Raw genomic sequence first — 16,829 nt, forward strand, 5'->3', positions numbered from 1 at the left:
TCTGAAGATAAACAGACACAAACATGCAATTAATAGTGACGTGCTCATGTAACAACCCCTCTTAAAAGGAGAGCGAGAGAGAAGGAGGGGGGAAGAGATGGAGGGCAGAGGGTTGGAATAAAAGACCTGTGCTCTACCCCCGGATGACACGGCTAATTTGAATATCAAAACATGATGTAAAACGGTGATTAAAAGTCAATTAGGGAGGGGGACAGGGTTGGGGGAGAGACAGAGAAAGGGGTATGGAGGGCAGAGAAGGAGGCAGAGAAGCAAAGGATAATCATATGATGACAGAAAGACGAGAGAACAAGAGAGAGGAATGTAGAAAGAAAGAGAGTGGGAAAGAAGGGGGAGAGATCGATGGACAGGGTGGCGACTGCAATCAAAATTGAGACTCATAATGCACAGTCCAGGGAATCAAATCAATACAATCACGAGTTCAACTGACAAAAACCTTTATCATCAAATCAACCCTAACCGATACACAGCCATGGGGCACTCTTCAGAAACGTATTCAGACTGTCACAGGATCTTCATAGGATGGTGTGTGGGTCCACAGGGGGGTCCTCTAAGTGGTCCCTGAACGCCATATTCAAATAGTGTCATTATGCGGTTAGCCCCCCCGTGATCCAAAGCCAGTCGTCCGACACCCATTGATCCAGTTTTACTTATTTATGCAGGCATAATGAGGGCTAAATATGAATTCTCACAGTGTGTGTGTGTGTGTGTGTAGGTCTGTGTGAGAGAGAGGGAGAGAGAGAATGAGTGGGTGTGAGTGTGTGACAGTGAAAGAGCGAGAACGCAGGTGTGTGTGTGTATGTGACAAAGCCTGTGTGTGTCTGTCTACACAAGCAACTGTGGGTCTGAATACAGAAGCTTTATTATGGAAGCCACTGGGGAGAATGGCTCCGAAACGCACATCACGACAGCACCGGGCACAGCGGGAGACCGAAATGTGGATTTTAAAACGCCAGAGAGAAGCTTTTCCTGACAGGCAGGCAAGCAGGCAGCCATCAGCCAAACATACACAGGCTCACTAGCGCATACATGCACACACGCAGTCACATGCACACAGGTGAACGCACACACACACCTGTCTCCTAAGCTGCCTGCCACCAAGGACACCCAAAAAGGCTGTTAACCCCCCCTGCATTAATTATTGACAGTCAGCCTGAAGGGACGCATATGAATAATACAAAAACGTCACAGTGCCTGGCAGCCCCTAGGCCACATGAAAGGAAAGCGCACTGCGCTAAACTAGCATTTTACCCAGAGTCTGTTTGAAGCCCCTGTCCCACAACACAGTGGCTCCACTTAGAACTTGGAAACATAGGGGATGCGAACTTGGAAACGTAGGGGATGCAGGCTTTGTCTTGACTCCAGTCAAGTCAGTTGGCAATAGATGAGGATGCTGTCAGTTTTGGTGCCCCACCCTACCCTTTATCGGCCTTGAACCGACAGAGTCAAGAAAATGTAAAAAATGTAAACCTCAGTGGGTAAATACATCCAGAAATACCCAACAGACAAGAGGAAGGACTATAGCAGCTCCAGAAATAGTCATTTTTTATGTTCTTCCTGAGGAATGTGCAGCTAAACCCCACTGTGAATGCTGACGAAGGGCTGGTCGACGAAACTGGAGAAAGCCCCACAAACAAACAGAGCAGCCGAGCAGAATGTTTGTTGTTTACCATCTGCGTTTTGTTTGTTCTTTACCCTGGTCCTCGGGAACACGAGAGAGAGGGTTGCTGGGTATCTGGACGGCCCTTACCTCACCTAGCCTGTTTGAAAGGCTGTCCCTGGGAGCCTGCAACAAATCGACAGTCCTCACAACGATCCCCTATATAAGGAAGAAAATAATATGTTTAGGATGCTTGGTAGGGAGCCTCAGCAGAAAGCTTTTGATGGCTCTCTCTTGTGTTCAAAGCACAGCAACTTTTGCCAGCTTAGCTATCTCTGTTGGGAGTTTTTATTTTGAAGCTTTGTTTGTTAAATTTTTAAGTGCTTTTTAAGTGTTCATGAAGCAGCCCCTGTGAGGGAAGGTTAAATGTGCCTCTGCGCCGTCTCATCGTAGCGGGAGACTTTGGAAGATTTTAGTCATAGCTCAGGGACACAGCTGCAGAGGCAGGCTAGGATGGACGGCCATATTTGGTTAGCGTTTGTGTCAGTTTCACACGCAGAGACCGTTGGAGGAGGGATGAGGGAGGGAGGAGGAGGAGGGAGGAGGTAGCTGACCCAACGGCTAGGGGTTGTTATGATTGGTTCTCAGACTCATTCCCAGAACAGTCCAGCAATTAACATTTTATTATTTATTTCTTCCCCTGAGGTGATTGGGCTATAGCCTAGTTTTTGTTGGGCACTGCGTGTGTGTGCGTGCATGTGTGCATTCGTGCCAGCGTGTACTAGTGGCCTAACAAACCACCGTATCCACACCACACACACTCATATCCTTCCCATGCACACACAGACCACACACTTTCACCTGTCCTCACTGCTCGGTCATCCCACAGACAGTAGGGAAGCGCAAAGTCCTTTTGTTTCCCACCATTCCGTAAACCATAACAAACAACTGCACAAACAACAATGATGCACTGTGCAGTTATTATTTTGATTACCTTCTATGGCTGGGTGATATAAAGGCTATTGTCTTTGCATAACGGATGACGCAATATGCATATCACCAGTTTTCAGCACAATATTGGCACACTTTTGCAGGGGTGACATGTAAACTAAATGCTGTTCTCACGCATTGCAGCCAAAGCCACAAGTTCAATAGCTTCCAAATTAGAAGGTGTGTAACTTGGATGTTGTCCAATTGGAAAGCACATTTATCTATTGATAACATATTTCATGGGCATATGATATCCTCATTAATGTTGTCATATAATGCTCTAAAACTTCAAAAATCACTTTTCTTTAAAGTATGGATATTTGTCAATACCAGCCAGCCTTACAAAGATTCTCAGAGTAGGAGGGATCAGATATACCTTTTAGATCATAATGATGAATAAGATCATATTGACAGGGGGGAGCTGATCCTAGATCAACACACTTGCTCAGAGATGCTTTTTGAAGACGTGTCCTAGTTTTTTAAAATTCTCTCATCTCTACCATAGTGCAGACAAGCACACAGTGTCTGGAATCCATCTATACAACCACAGTGACGCCTGCCTCAGGATTCCTGTGTTATATCGACTATCAAGATCATATTACAGACAGTGTGTCATGCGGGTTCACTCTTCCATCCTTGTCGAGAAGTCTGATAGGAAGTATGTGATTATTATGTAGGCGAATGTGTATGTGAGCTAATATCCATTCCAAGTATCTACAGTAGATACAGTAGAGTAAATGTGGGCATTCACATGTTAGTTTGTGTGAGGAAAGGGTGACTTGGTTTAAGGTAAGACGAGATGTCGTCCTAACCGTAGATGATAAGACAGAATTAACATAACCCCAAAAACATTGACAGGTGTGGCCGTAATGAGAAGATAAGAGGCAGAAAACAAGACCGTCACTGTCACACCTGTCATCTACTGTCACACCTGTCATCATGGGAGGGGCTGTCAGACAGGTCTGGCCACATGTAGAGGGGGGAAAGAGGAGAAGAGAGAGGGAGAGAATGAAGAGGTAGGAAAGAGGAGATAAGCAAAAGAGAGGAGAAAGACCATTAAGGAGGGAAAGAGCAAGCGAGAGAGAGAGAGAGCGCGCAAGAGAGAGCAGGAGAGCGAGCAAATATCAAGAATGCACCCAAAGATGAAGAGAAGCGAAAGAGCAAGGAAGAGGCGTTCTTTTCAGGAGGAGAACAGACATCACGTGCGAAAGGAGGGAAGAAAGGCGAGCTAGAGAGGCCACTCCGATGAGAGAGGGGGATGAAGAAATGGAGAAGAATGAGACGAGGGAGAAAGAGAAAGAGCAGGGAAGAGTTACTCTCTGAAAAGAGGCAGTGAACAGGTGAAAAGGGGAGGTGGGGGGGGTGGGGTACAGGGACGATCTTTGGAGGTAACGAGGACAAACGGGCTCTGGCTGTGTTCTGCTCAACCCAGTAAAACACCACACCACCCCCTTCCTCTCTACCTCCCCCTCCTCCCTGGCTTTGCCTCTGGCCTGTCCTTTCAGATCCACTCGCAAAGGTGCAGACATTTACTCCAAAGCAGAATCCTACAGACACATAGTGACATACACACACACACACACATGCACGCACAGAGACATATGCAGGCACAGAGAGACACACACACGCAAAGAGAGACACACACGCGCAAAGAGAGACACACACACAGAGAGAGACACACACACGCAAAGAGAGACACACACACGCAAAGAGAGACACACACACGCAAAGAGAGACACACACGCACAGACAAAGGGAGGGAAGCTGGCCCCACTGTGAGGGAAGATGAAGATGTATGTGTCCCAGCCACATACATAGCAAGTGAACAGCACAGGTTCCCCGATGCTGTAGAATAGGTGATTGTGGGTGTTTACTAACGATGCTCCACAGTTTAACACTGCAAACAGGGTGGCTAAAACTGTACAGTCAGACCGGGACTGCAGCAGACCCAACAGGTCCCTGTTGCGAAGCAATTGGCCCTGTGTGTGTGTGTGTGTGTGTGTGTGTGTGTGTGTGTGTGTGTGTGTGTGTGTGTGTGTGTGTCCGACCTGCGCATGCCTGTACGTACGCGAGTGGATTGTAAATGAAAGATACACACAGGCAATACACTTATTTTGAGGGGCATTATGTCCTTGAGACATGGGAATATTACATGTGACAGAAAAAATGGTAGCCAATGTGATTGTGTGTGCATGCAGAAGAAGGGGAAGATAGGAGACCCTCATTCCTGCCTTGAATGTCGATTAGCTTGAGGAATATCCCCAGGAAAGCTTGCTATCATTATTTGTAAGTGAATTATTATTTCGTTAATTGCATTCAAACCCTCATCTGTTGAAGCTCTGTTCGTGGAGATAATTTGAGGAATGAACCCCAGAAGTGTTGGCCCTTAGGACACAGACTCAGACAGATCAGGGATGTTTATATATGAATTAACCAAAACGATATGGCACAGTATCTCAAATTTGCTTGCTGCTATCTTGTAGTGTCATATGGGACATACTGAGAGAAAGACCTTTGAAACTGCTTTTAATAAGCTCGGTCATTGTAAATGTCAATTGTCTTGTGTTAAGGACAATAAAATAAGTAAAATCCCTCATAAGTGTGTCTCGCTCTATTCATGCCTGTGTGCACCTACAGTCTAAGGAGCCAAAACACAACTCCAATCTACGCCTTCCTAACTATTCTTGACATTGACAACATTATAGCCAAAGGAGGACAACCAGACAACGAGCAATGTGGTCACTTACATTCCTGGAGGAAGGGGGGTTGGAGGGAGGAAGAGAGTCCGGAACACTGAGGGTCTACTTAAGCTAATGAATAGCTTTTGGGGGAGCTCTAAGCCATCTTCCATTAGACAAATGAGCAGGCGGGAGCCTTCACGTGGGGAGTAATGGCCGCCACACCGTAATCAGTCTTTCATTCTAATCAGGATTTCTTGAATGAACACGCAATCTCTTGTGCTCAGGAAACCGAATAGCTGTATTTAATTAAAATAACTTAAACGAATAGCTATAGGGAGAGCAGGACAATAGGGCTGAGATCAGGTAATAGAGCAGGGCTTTCCTTGAACCCGCTTTTCTTGGAAATCTTGGAAGTCAAATTTGTCTTAGTCAACCGCTTAATGTTGTCTAATTTGCATATGCTAAATTGTGATGCTTTTTCAAAATCAGCCACTTGGCAAACCCATGATATTTCTTGTGTGGGCATTGGGCAATGTTCAAGAGAAAAAAATGTATATGCACATGCCAAGGTCTGGAGGTCTGCCATTTTGTGCCATGATCCAAACATGCTAATCTAATCATGTTAATTGCAGAGTGTGAATATTGGATAGGCGTTGCCTTAGCCAGTGCTGGCACGTCTTAATCATGAGAGTGACTCTTGGCACATCTTGGCAGAGATGGCACAGCATCAGGTGTCAGTGCAGATATTCCCGGAGGATATTGTAGCTCCTATGGGTCACGAACCAAAAAGGGATACATAAAAAAAGGGTTACACAATAAGTTACGCTGGTGACGTCAATCAGTGAATCGTCTCGTATCAGTCATGCTCTACTTGATTGGAGGAGAACACTACCAGAACTAATATAAAATGTCTGGGAAAAAGTATAGGTTAGAGGTCATGGTGCATTGCCATGGCTAACCAGGGAAACTTGAGATGTCTGAAGAGTCTGATGAGATGGAGATTGGTTCAAGCTCATAGCACAATCCAAAGAATCTAGTAAAAGCTTACAGGTTGAACAACGGAGTGAGTTTTTTTAATTTTATTTTTATGAATGCAACATGTGCAGTTTGATATCTGCGCTGCTTTTCTGCACTGTCAAAATGTCATCCCAAAACTCAAAAGTAAAAAGCCCCATATCCTCCAAGGTTCACAGGATCAAGAAAGGCTAGGTTATGTTTGGAGAGGGAAATGTTCTAGCTGGCACTCTCTGGTGCTTGATACAATATCTGGCATAACACTGTGATATGTACTGTACGAAGCTAAGAGCCATGGACTATACTACGCCATGGCACATTAAGAACTACAAACTAATCACTATTGAATCGCTAAATGATGCAAAGGTACGTGACATGGGATTAAATGGGAAGCTTACTTGAGGGTGTAAAAGCCAGAAAAGACTGTGGTATTTTAGAAATACACTACATGACCAAAGGTATGTGGACACCTACTCGTCTAACATCTCATAAAAAAATCATGGCCATTAATAGGGAGTTGGTCCCCCTTTGCTGCTATAACAGCCTCTACTCTTCTGGGAAGGCTTTCCACTAGATGTTGGAACATCGCTGCGGGGACTTGCTTCCATTCAGCCACAAGAGAATTAGTGAGGTCGGGCACTGATGTTGGGCGATTAGGCCTGGCTCGCAGTCAGCATTCCAATTCATCCCAAAGGTGTTCGATGGGGTTGAGGTCAGAGCTCTGTGCACCGATCTCGCCAAACCATTTCTGTATTGACCTCGCTTTGTGCACTGGGGCATTTTCATGCTGAAACAGGCCATTATTCCTCCTCTACCAAACTTTACAGTTGGCACTATGCATTTGGGCAGGTAGCGTTCTTCTGGCATCCGCCAAACCCAGATTAGTCCGTAGGACTGCCAGATGGTGAAGCGTGATTCATCACTCCAGAGAACGTGTTTCCACTGCTCCAGAGTCCAATGGTGGCGAGCTTTACACCACTCCAGCCGATGCTTGGCATTCCACATGGTGATCTTAGGCTTGTGTGCGGCAGCTCGGCCATAGAAACCCATTTCATGAAGCTTACAGTTGACCGGGGCAGCTCTAGCAGGGCATAAATTTGATGAACTGACTTGTTGGAAAGGTGGCATCCTATGACGGTGCCACATTGAAAGTCACTGAGCTCTTCAGTAAGGCCATTCTACTGCCAATGTTTGTCTATTTCTTTCCCAAATAGATTTTAAAATCCCTTGACGTTTAATATCAAGGGCCCTAGCTTTAAGGAATGGAGTACGCTTCCTAAAAATGGTTTGTAGGGGGATCAAAGACTTGTTTGCCTTCTTTTTTGGCAAATGAAAGAAATAAGGTGTTCAACAGTGTAAGGTTTACCCGAACCTAACTTTCTGGGACACCCTCAACCTGGTCAATGCTCTGGTCACATACCTTTGACCTTCATCTATACCTCAGAAAATGTGTATCCCTCCCTAGCCCACTTTCTTAATGCCACCAAACAGGGCAGTCTCCAAGACGGGCTAAAATCAGGCCAACCCAGGACAAGTACACCATCGCCCCATTGTCTATGCCACCTCAACTTGACAGTGCCCGTTTAAATGAGGGGAAATACCTTCACATGGCAACAGTCCATCTGCCGTTCTGGGCTCAAGGCTTAGAGCCCTTTACAGGGGGGTACTGATCTGATCCAGTTTAATCCACAAACAGACGTAGACCCACCCTGACAACTGGACTGAGCAGCTCAAGCTTCTATCTCCCCCCTTCCCAGGGAGCCAGACCTGTCAGCTTAACCCCCTCCTCTACCCGACTTCCACCATTAAAGACTTTTAGATCTTTACCCACCATGTGCTTTCAAAAGGTTTGGAGAAAACAACATGGAGACAATGGGAGGTTGATGGCTTCCTCTGATAATACAAATAGGAATGGTAGATTGATATGGAAGTATGAGACGGCACACCGGAAACAACTTGACTACTTGCAGTTAAACCCACGCAACCTTATAATAAGTGTAATGTCATCTCTGACTCCCCAACTCCCCAAAGCCCCTTCTCAAACAGGTGAGAGGTCACATGACATGGTAGGAGGCTTGTTGCCATGGACACCAGGCTCTCCCCGACATGACACTTTACCTCAATTACACTTCCAACCCATCCAAACAGTCATTTTTGAGAGAAACAACACAGAAGGATTCTTTGTTGCATTTCCACCACAAATACTCCTTTGTGAGTGAACCACATCTTACCAACTAGTCACTCAAAGGACACCCTTCAAAAGTCTTGGAAAATAAATAACAAGGATGCACTTAATGCGCAAAAAGCCAAATGAAAGAGTTGTGGACTGACATAAGTTGACTGACATTTGAAGAATCACAAGCAACAACACACTCAGTTCTGTAGTGAGGTTAATGGTTCCTTCCATCTCCACTGAGTAATGGCCAAAATGGCCGTCTAACCGAAAAGTATTAGGCCTATATACCCCTGACTGGAGTTCAAAAGGCTTAGCAGCATTCATCTCCGTTTCCCTGTGAGCATCAACTCACCCCAATTATGCAGCTGATGCCACTCCCTCTGCGCCTCCCCTCCCCCATTCCCCTTCTTCCCTCGACCCCGCTAAATCAGATTAGCTCACAGCGGGCAGGGCTAACTTTTCACCCCCACATTTTTGATGGATATGACTAGTCTGAACATTTCAAAAAAGCACACTCCCCCTTAACCCCCCACTCCCTGCTTGTACATTACGAGAGCTAGGTGCTGAGCAGAAGGGGAGAAGAAATGAGCGACAGGAGGTCAAAGGTCAATGGATTTGAACTGTCCCCCCAGGGGAGGATGACTGCCCCCTCTCATTGAAGCCACGGCTGTTCAAGGCCTACCGCGGTACTGCAGGCATTGTTAGCAGATAACAAGATCCCCATTTTAGTGAATGGAAAAATTGCAATCTTCGTGGTCAATATAAAAAATAAAATAAAAAAAACACTTTGAAGACAATCATGGTACCACAAACTGGCCATTTTATTTCTCCATGATACGCCATCTTAACCGACTTCATTTGGCTGCAATGCGCTGTTGAGTCTTCACGTAGGAATGAATGGTGTCACGTGATCGATGGCTTTGTCCATTCATATACAGTCAGTCATTGGTCCCCCAATCCCCACCTTCCCCTGTCAGTCTCTAAGCCGTGATATCAGCAGCATGTTCTTAGGTATGCCTTTCCCTATAAAAATGCATCTGAAGCACAAAAGCTAGCAATATATTGGCCTATAGGTCAATAGATAGGGCACTTAATGGCTGCCATGTATTCAATTTCATGTATTACATTTTATGAATACTTAAAATGTATCTTACCTAAAATTTTAAATATCAAAGGTTGCGAATGGAGGTACAGTAGCACAGACAATTTTGTTTTGTCCTGAGTTATCGTTAAAATGATGTAGAGTATCTGAGGTAAACCTGAAATTCACTGAAGAAATTCTAGGAGATCCTGAAGTGAGCTGTCATCCAAATCCCATTTGGAAAGTAATGCACATGGAGAAAGGAACATTGTGTGCTAATAACTGTAAAATAGGCAGCAGCGCTTGACAGTAATGGCTCCAGCCACAATGCTTCAGCCCTTTCATCTGTGAGAGGAAATTAGGAAATGGCGCATTACCTGGGGAGCTGCTAGAAAAGAGAACATCTACAAAACTTTACCCACCATGTGTTTTCAAAAGGTTTGAAAACGGCACAAGTAATGGGTCTAAAAGACATCTAGTTAGGCAAGTTAGATTGAAAGGAATCCGTTGAAATGATCCCTGACACTTTGGTTCCTATGTTATTTAACCATTATCATAAAGTGTACAGCAATTAGACCTGCATTCTACAATTCGTACATTCTGAATTCTACCAAAAAGTTTGCAGTAAGGGACGTTCCATTTGATTTCAATAACTTTTGGACCGCACCCCTTTTGATTTGAACGAAACCTTCTATACATATTTGCCCATAGTAGAAGTAGTCAGAAAGTAACTTTTTGGACCTGAATGCCAAAACATTTAGGAGATAGAGGTGCTCAAAGTTGAGCCATTTTGCACACCCCATCCTACCATGAGACATCCATGTCTTAATCACTGGAAAAGATACACGGTTGAGTTTGATGACATTTAAAAGCTTACAAACAGGGTTGTCAAACTATTTTATAATTCATTTTAAAAAATGTGTTTTAATAAAAATGACATTTTTTAACCTTCAACGTCAATTTTCTAAAAACGCGTAAACTCCGATTATTTTCCATTTTTGCATATGTCGTAGTTTAGACCCTATTTGACATCTTCTGAGGTTTTTGTGTTGTGTCCGCCATCGGTTAAGACAGAGCATGCTATTGAATACCGGGTAGGGTGGGTGTCATGTTTTGGCTGATAAATGTATTCTCTTTCAAATGGTAGCACAAAGATGGTTGGAGGTCCACACATCAGAGAATGTTAACAAATGGGAATATCAGTTGTTTTAAATTATACTGTCAATCTTCCATAGGGAACCTATTGAAATCATAGAAATTTAGATAATACAATAGACATTCCCATTTAAATTGACATTTGACGGTGGGTGGACCAGCAGCCATCTTTGTGGAGTAACTGGAAGTGAACATTTCAATTAAATTAAAATGTAAAAGATGTACCAGCTAAATTGCAGTGGTCTGAAGGGATATGTCCATTCTATGAATTATATTTCTATGATTGCACAACACAAACACTTCAGATTATGTCAAATAGGGTCTAAGCTACAACATATGCGAAAATGAAAAACATCGGAGTTTACACGTTTTTTAAAAGGATTTATTTTTTTCACTTTATTTACATTTTAGTCATTTAGCAGACGCTCTTATCCAGAGCGACTTACAGAAGCAATTAGGGTTAAGTGCCTTGCTCAAGGGCACATCGACAGATTTTTCACCTAGTCGGCTCGGGGATTAGAACCAGCGACCTTTCGGTTACTGGCACAACGCTCTTACCCACTAAGTATATATATATAGTATTTTCAAGACATTATTAAATAGTTTGACAACCCTGTTAAATGATATCAAACTCAACTGTAGGGTTGGGTGATATGGCCAAAATATCATATCACGGTATTAAAAAGAAATTGGACGGTATTTGACGTTTTTTATAATAAAAATTCAAAATTTGCTTTATGATTAGTGTGTGACCCTAGGGTGACAACAAATACATTCTAAGTGATTTCAATGGGTCTTCCTCCATTCTGATTGTTTTATACTGTTAAATACAACCAAAAATTATTTTCAGCATTTTCATCTATTTCTGCACTCATTTGAGAGCTTTTCCACACTGCCACGTAGGGCTGCACGAGGTATAGGCAAACAATCTAGGCCTTATTTTTAACCAAATATTGAAATTGTGATTTGACTTGCGATTTACAGCAAAACACTTGGGTGAACTGTTGGAATCATAGAAATAGAATGATTATTCCAATTCTATAGTTAGAATATAATAGTGGGCACTTTGAATACAGTGTTGTTTGACATGATAACAAATTAAAATGCCAGGGAGGAGTTATTGTTACAGGGTAGGAACCAAAGTGTTGATAAGTGTTTCCTAGGGGACCCTATAATCTTTGGGTAAATTGAATGTATTCTCTTAGCTACTTCATGTAGCTAACATATTCATGCTTCACGTATTCTTCTTTGATTTTTAAGACGCTGTTGCACAAACAACATGCTGATTTAGGTCTACACCATCACTGGTAATATCAGGCTGTATAGCTAATTAATTTGGCTCTGATTCAGTACATTTATTAGCTAGCCAGCTAATTAGTGATTAGTATTAGAGGCTAACACGATTTAGGCCCAACTTGCTTAGAAAATAAAAACTAGCTGTTTGCAGATGTAAGAAACACAAACTAATAGTGTAATTATAGAATGCAAGTGGATTTATATTAAGAAGCAAAGTGAAAACAGCATCGTTGTAATCAACACTGTTGCATGTGCTGCATTGACCATGCAGACTGAACGCAAGTGTCTCGTTGTCGAGGAACAACAAATGCGCTCCTTGAGTGACGGGGCGGGGCTAGGTCTGTGTGGAAAGCGGCATGGGGCGAGAAGGCGGAGAGAGATGACTCAAGTAGCGAAGTAAACTATAAAAATGGACGTTAAACACGCTGTATCACATTTAACAAACCAAACATTCAAATACCGTTATAGCAGGTAAACTAAAAACCAAACTGGTCCGTGCATCAATACCGGTATATTGTAAAATACGGTATACTGCCCAGCCCTACTCAACCGTTTATCTTTTCCAGTGATGAAGACATGGATGTCTCATGGTAGGGTGGGGTATGCTAAATTAGTGAACTTTGAGCACCTCTATCTCCTAAATGTTTTGGCATTCAGGTCCAAAAAGTCACTTTCTGACCACTTCCACCATGGGCAAACATGTATGAAAGGTTTCGTTCAAATCTAAAGGGGTGCAGTCAAAAAGTTATTGAAAATGAACGACCCATAACAGATTTGGAACAGTTTATGGTTGCAATATGCAAATTGTTGCTTGACTTGATGTGACCACACTCTGCACCTGAGAGGCACTTCACCTGGATAACACTGTTCACATCAGGCCCCACAGCAGATTTTTTTGTTGTTGCAGAAATCGAAATGCGATGCCCTAGATAAGGGTCCCTGCTTAACCAACAAATGTTGCTGGATGTGTTCCAATGCTCTCACTCAAACAGGTCAGAGCCTTTCCCGTGGGATTCTCATTGCCCCCTGAGGCAACCTCAGAGATGCATCACAAGTTCAACCCAATAACCGGAGAAAAGAGGCTTGTTGAGACAAGCATTTTTATCAAAACACAAGTTATTGGGTGGCCGCATCAAACAAATAGGCCAGCTTCGCACTGTGACCCATTCATCTGGCTGTCACAGGGCACATTTGTACAAAGAAACCCCACAGAGGACAGTCAACTAAGCCTCAAGTCTCCACTAGTAGGCCTATTCTTTCAGCATCTCCTCAGATTTCCTCCACTATGTCACATAAGCATTCTCTCTGTCATTCTCTATTCCTTCACAATGCTCCGTTAGTAACACACAAAGAGGACAAAGAATCACTTACCTCAGCTTCTGAATCATCCAACAACGGTGACGGGATTCGATGAGCCAATCGGTACAGAGTGAACATCCAGTAGAAATCCCAAATCAGAGCACAGGACAGGATTCCGAATGGTTCCGAGTTTAAGAGGTATGGGCTGAATTCTTCCTCCCAACTGACTACCTGTGGGGAACAAAAGTAAAGAAAAGAGCGCGAGCAAATTAGAGAGTGCTTGAGCATGCCAAGAGGCGGCACCTCCACATGAATCCTTATCCAAACTCATTAAGAGCTTTTCAGTAGCCGTGTTGGAGCGGAGTCAGATTCCTCCAAGGTTGTTTATATACCAGCCCATCAGTGGTCACCTTTACCACCGTCCTACTAAAAAGCCCGACCCCTTTAGGAACCATAGCCCATGTTAACACTGTGAGCTCAGAAGTGGGAAATTCTGCCCCTGAATGGCCCCCCTGTCTTGGTTTTTTTCCGTCAGTTCGGCACTTCATGGATTGCATTAGGTCAGTTGCAAAGATGTAGGTGAATGAGTTCCTATTAGTGATGTGCAGGTTGACTCATAACCCACAGTCCCCGCAGTTATATCCGTGGGGCGGACGGGTTTAGGGTCATTCAATATTGGGTTGCTGAAGGGCGGGTGGGTGGCGGGCGGGTTGAAGAAAGAGAAACAATACCTTCAAAAATCCATAAATGTATAATTCTTGTGCAATTTATATAGGCTACATTGAGGTTTTTCTTTCATTATTTTAGGCTTATTTGGTATTCGTGCATAAACTTTAACTTTAGGGCTTAACTGTACATGCGCCAAATAGCCTACACAGCCAATCGCCAGATAATGCTTTTGGGAATGGGCAGAAAAAGTTCATGTCAATCCACATAGGCAAAAAGGACATTGTCGAAGTTTAATTCAATAAGACAAAAGCTGCGAAAGGAGAGTTAAAAATAAAGAGAAGGGAGGGCCAGAAAAGTAATGTTTGGAAAGGATTTGGTAAAGTGGTAAAAGAGGATGGTAGCAGTGTTATGTGTGATGATTGTGAGGCGCTATACACATTTGACAGACAAGATGGGACTTCAAATAGGCCTATGGCATGTCAAGTGAACTGTAGCCTACCATTTAGATGGGTTAAATGGAAACTGAAATCTGGACACTGACTGTAGGTTTATAACCTCAACACATAGCTTTAATAATAACTCCTGCAGAATTAAGCATTTCTTACAGTAAAATTATACACCAAATGTAGGCAAAATTTGGACGGGAACAGGACTGGAGAAATATGATTTCTTTCTTTCTGCATCTTGAGAGAATGCAATGCTCAGATACCATCTGTAGAGGTGCTGTTTTCATCATAAAATCATCATAAAAGCTGATAGTATTTCAACCACATAAAATATGCATCAACGCCAAACTGAAATCTTATCAGAAACACCTTGGGTTTCACAACTTTCTTTTTCTTTACAACCGGTCAAACTGATGTCATTTTGACATTTTGCACAGAAAATCTTTCCCGTTTTTTTATTGCGTTACTATATTTTCTCCCCAGTCCCTAAACGTCTTTGCTCCGTGAAAGATGACATAGAAAACTTTGCAGATGTCAACTACTATAGATTGAAGCATTCATTCTATCGATCTATTACATTATTCTGTTAAACAAGGGTTTATTTCGTCTTCTGGGGCAACATATAATGACAAAAGAGAAGCTGCATGTATCTAATTATAGACAAGTTGACTAACAAATAGCCTACCAAAATGTCGGAAAGTATGAGCAGAAACAGATCTAAATCAGGCCAAAAAATATCCTGCACTCGTCATAAAATTGTGCTGCAGTCTTTGACTGTAGCCTATAGCGCATTTTCTATATTTGCGGGTTTGGTACGGCCTCAGATTTCCACTTTATCACATATAGTCAGGAGGTTGCGGATGGGTTTTTAGAAATTGCGGGCGGTTGCACAAACAACTGACCCGCACACCTCTAGTTCCTATATTGAGAGTAGCCCCCCCCAGGAGCACAGCTACATATCAGCCCAAAAGGCAGAACATGTCTTTATGTTCTGAAGAGAATGAGGGGGAATTGGGCAATTGTCAGGTCAGTGTATCTTTTGGATCAGTTACGTTTGTGCTGGAATCCAACAGACTGTGTCTTTCCAAAGTGAACCAGATCAGTTTTATACAGCATTTCCGCTTTTCCTTGCTAAACCGCCGCTAGTTAACAATACACACAAAGACAGAGCCCTCTTTCCATGCGCGGCCCGGGCCAAGTGAAATGCAGCTAACTACCATCTGGTGTCAGGGGGACAAGGCCACCCCCGTTTGAAGTTTCCAGAGGGTCTTTCAAATGTGCAGTGGCGTTTGCCTTCTCCCTGCCAGAAACACGCTGCCTCCCCTGTAGACTTCCTGATTGTGTTTAGCACAGGCCTTCAACACAGCTGCTCTGGGAGTTTTTTTTCTCTCCCTCGAACGCAGCTCAATACAACACGCTTACTGAGCGCAAGAGGAAATCATTCCCTGAGCAGGGCACACCAGCCAGACTCAGATATCAGGCAGTTGGCCCCGACCCAAGGTTGTTAAGAGTTGAAGGCAGCCAATATGTCATTGTCGGGGGGGCTTGGTACAAAAGAGGAAATGTTGGAAAAGGGCATTCTGAACACATTTGGGTGACACTGATAGTGTCATCATTCTTCAGGGTGAGCCATGCTTCAGATAAGTGGCGCTACACTCTACAAAGTAAAAGGTTCCTGGAGGATCCTTTAGGGGTTCTTCAAATTGAAACTGTGGGGGAACCCTTATAAGTTATTCGAAGAAATCTTTAAAAGTGTTCTTCAAAGAACCCCTTTCAATGGCTCCTCAAATAACCTTTTGAATAACCTTTTGGGGTTCATTTTTGAACTACTCCCCCCTCCCCTATTAGTAGTAGTAATACGCTTAACAATAAAAACAATAACACAATATTTTAGATGTCAGTGTTTATTAGGATTTTAGTGGCAAAGCAGAATAAAAAAATCTAAATATGGGGTAAACTCCCAGCAGAGCCCCAAGTCCAATTGGTATATCCTCTGGCATGTTGATATTAATGTGTTGATGTTCTCCGTATCCATAGCCAGAATGATTTTGCATGGTGATCGAACAGGTTTCCTGTTATATTCAGAGGTGTAGGGAGGTTGAGGTCTGTGAATCCAAAAAATAGTAATTATACAGAAGACTAACCAAACATGCACAAGACAGTATTCATACCTTGGTTTTTGTGGTAAATGTGAATGAAAAAACTATTTTGGTCATGGTTTTCATACACATACCTTGTCCATAATGTAGAGGCCTATGGGATTTGCATTGAAGAGGTAAGGAAGGAGGATGGTACATGTATTCTGCATAACATACCAATACCAATTGACATACATTTGTATGCCTCCTCGTCTGTACACCTGCAGACACAGACACAAAAGTGAGCAGTTCAGTCATCTGCACCC

At 43.3% G+C, this 16,829-nt stretch overlaps 1 protein-coding gene across 3 annotated transcripts in view; it reads right to left on the minus strand.

The window, feature by feature from the left end:
* Window positions 1–16,829, minus strand: part of LOC121572004 (semaphorin-6D-like) — a 124,788-nt gene that overhangs the window by 83,976 nt on the left and 23,983 nt on the right. For all 3 annotated transcript variants that reach the window (XM_041883849.2, XM_041883847.2, XM_041883848.2), the window contains one exon: window positions 13,383–13,541. The gene's annotated coding sequence lies outside the window, so the exon portion shown is untranslated. The remainder of the gene's footprint in view (window positions 1–13,382; window positions 13,542–16,829) is intronic.

The sequence above is a fragment of the Coregonus clupeaformis genome, chromosome 8 (genome assembly GCF_020615455.1).
Source record: "Coregonus clupeaformis isolate EN_2021a chromosome 8, ASM2061545v1, whole genome shotgun sequence".
In the NCBI taxonomy this organism is placed as follows: domain Eukaryota; kingdom Metazoa; phylum Chordata; class Actinopteri; order Salmoniformes; family Salmonidae; genus Coregonus; species Coregonus clupeaformis.